Here is a 2,928-nt window from a genome sequence, read left to right as displayed (position 1 = left end):
GGAGCGACCCCAGCAGGCCAAGATAAAGGGAAACACAGTGAACTGATTTTATCAGGAATTAAGAATGAGCAAGAGTTTCTAATACTGCGGATAGAACTAGCAAAGTGTGGGTCAGACCAACAACCGGACGGAGGAGTGTGGAGCTGGCTTGCAGGGTGACAGTTCATTGAAAGCTGGGTGATGGGAAAATCTGGGTGCAGCAGGTTCAAGATGGACTGAGGTGAAACAGCGTGAGACAGTTCTCAGCAAGCATTGCATCGCTTCAGTGTATTTCCTTATGGAGGGAAGAAATGAACAATGAACAATGCTCAGATTAAGCCAGAAAACAAATCTAAACATAATATATGTGGGACAAGTAGCCAGCAATGCATCCGAGGCTATTGCTTTGCTGTAAAACTGAGTTTTCTTCTTGCTGGGATCACTCAAATACCCACAGATATCAGAAGGAGTCAAGGGCTTGCTTCTGTCTGTGGCAAGGCCCCAATCCCAAGGAGCTATTCGTACTGATTAGATCCATTTGAAAACCTATTTTCGCTCTTCCTTACATCACACTTCCCTTTCTGTCCCCTTGTCCGCTTTCCTTCTGTCACACTTCCCCTTTCTTCCCCCTTGTGCCAAGCAACTTTGCACCAACATGTGGAGTGTCGGGAGTTTTAGGAAGTGACTCATGGCAGGCTTTGCCCTTTGTTTTCTGTTGAGTGCAGGCGCAGATGTTCAGGCCTCTTTAGTCACTAAGGCAGGTGTCCTATGGCTCAGTGATAATTTATCCACATGAAATCATGAGGCAGGCCAAAATTCTTGCAGCATCATTGTTTCCTTCTTCACTCCAAGCATTTAGGACTTTGAATCTCTTTCCCTCAAGATAACGTCTACAAATTGGGTCTGTATTTGAGGACTACCAAAAACTTAAGAGGCGAAAGAAAACGACATGAACTTTAGTTACTACCTCCTAGGTTTTGTTTTCCAAATCTCCCCTAACAATATCCCACCAAAGAGATTATGTTGGACATTTCAGAAAGATCCTGCAGTACAGGAGTTCCTGCAGGGGAATCAGCGTGGGGCCTGGAGCGGTGGGGCGACTCATGATGATGCAGAGGATGCAGGGGTCCCGGGAGCCGGTGAGGGCTCCTCCACTCTTGCAGGAGATGGGTTGAAGAGTTAAGTCTGAAATCTAAGACGCTGACTGACCTGGGCAGCAGGACCTAGCAGGGAAAATACAGACAAATGTTTGGGGTCCAAAGACTAAGCGTCTTCTTATTTTCCTAGACGAGATCTTTGGAACAAGAAAGGCTGGAAAGAGACGAGCCCACGGGCCTGAGGGAAAGCAGGGTGTTCTGGGGAGAGTGTGCAGCTAGGTCACCACCAAAACAGGTCCCGACGCCCCCTTGTCAGCACCAGCGCCCGCCTTTGGGCGTGGCCGTCAGCGAGTTGGCAGCATCCGTCCCCTATCACCTCCTCCCTCCCTAATGCGACCTCTGACTTCACAGAACACGTGGACTAATATGCACACAACCCACCTGATAGGGACAGCGCAGAAGACAGACAACAGGGCGGGTGGGGAAACTTGCATCACTTTACCATTCCAAGCCCTCCCCACCCCGGCACTTGGGAAGAAAACACCCGGCTCTGACGTCCTCCCTCAAAAGGTCAAGAGATGTGTGGAATGGATCCACTGCTGAGGACATTTTGGGCTCCAGGGGGCCCTGATTTGAAATGTTCTGCAGATAACTTGGGGGCCCTAATGTGACCCACCAAAGATTTCCTAGATTTGCGGCTGCAGAGGGGCCAACTCAGCACAAGCCAATCTGTAATGATGAGAAGGCAGAGGTTTGCTCAGTGCCCACATCCCACTAAAGATCACAAAGCACGCGGACACACGTGGCTCAACCGAAACCAAACAATTCTCTGGAAACCAACCCTGAGCCAGGGAGCCCGGTGAGTTCTATGATTTTTAAAAGACCCTTGCTCACATGCGCTTTTTGCAGCACAGATCACAATAGCCAGTTGGTGGAAGTAATGAAATGTGTGATGAAAGATGGACAAAGAAAGCATGGTACCATAATCAGTGCTGCAAAAGAAAGAAATCCTGCCCCATCCTAGAAAATGGATAAAAGTGGAGTGCACTGTGCTAATGAAGTAACACACACACACACACACACACACACACACACACACACCCCTCCTGTACGGTTCTAACCTCATGAGTTACTGGGAATGGTCGTAAAACCTGCAGGAAACAGAAAGTAGAACAGCAGTCACCAGCAGCTGGGGAGGAAGACAATGCGGGGGCGTTGTCCAAGGTAGAGTTTCACCTTTGCAAGATAAAGTTTCAAAGATCTGTCATGCCAGAAAGGCGACAGAATGGAAGCACACACCTAAGATAGTCATCATGGTGACTTGTACGCACGGTGTTTTTAGGACACTTAAAAGAAACTAACTTGATTTAAGTTATATGGTGCTGAAGTTTTGCTCATGCTTACACAGAAGTCGGAAAGGTCTCCTTTGCTTACATTAGATTGGACCTGATTACCGAATCAGTGTGTTGGGTCTAGTGGTCCGTGAACCGTCTTCCTGTGTTAGTGGACGCTGGTGACACCTGGTGACAGACCTGGTTGTCATTCTTTTGGTGAGTAGAGGCCAGGGCATTGCTCAGCAAGCTACAGCACACAGGGCAGTTTCCTACAAGGAGTTATCTACTCAAAGTGCCATTGGCGCTGTCTTCACAAAGCTGTTCCCTAGGTTATCAATCAGCACGTATTGTTGTTACAATGGGGCTCGGACTCTGGAAGTGCCGGAGGGTGTGCTGGGACTGAGCTGCGATGCAAGAGAGAGGAGTCTGATCCCGAGATTGCTGAGTCTCTCAGGAAAGCTAGAACAGGAGTGGGGAGGGGAGGAGGTTGAGGAGGAGAAGGGGAGAAAGCCAGAAAC

Source organism: Octodon degus, unplaced genomic scaffold (genome assembly GCF_000260255.1).
Source record: "Octodon degus isolate 3935 unplaced genomic scaffold, OctDeg1.0 scaffold00283, whole genome shotgun sequence".
NCBI lineage: Eukaryota > Metazoa > Chordata > Mammalia > Rodentia > Octodontidae > Octodon > Octodon degus.
This window is presented reverse-complemented; position numbering follows the sequence as displayed.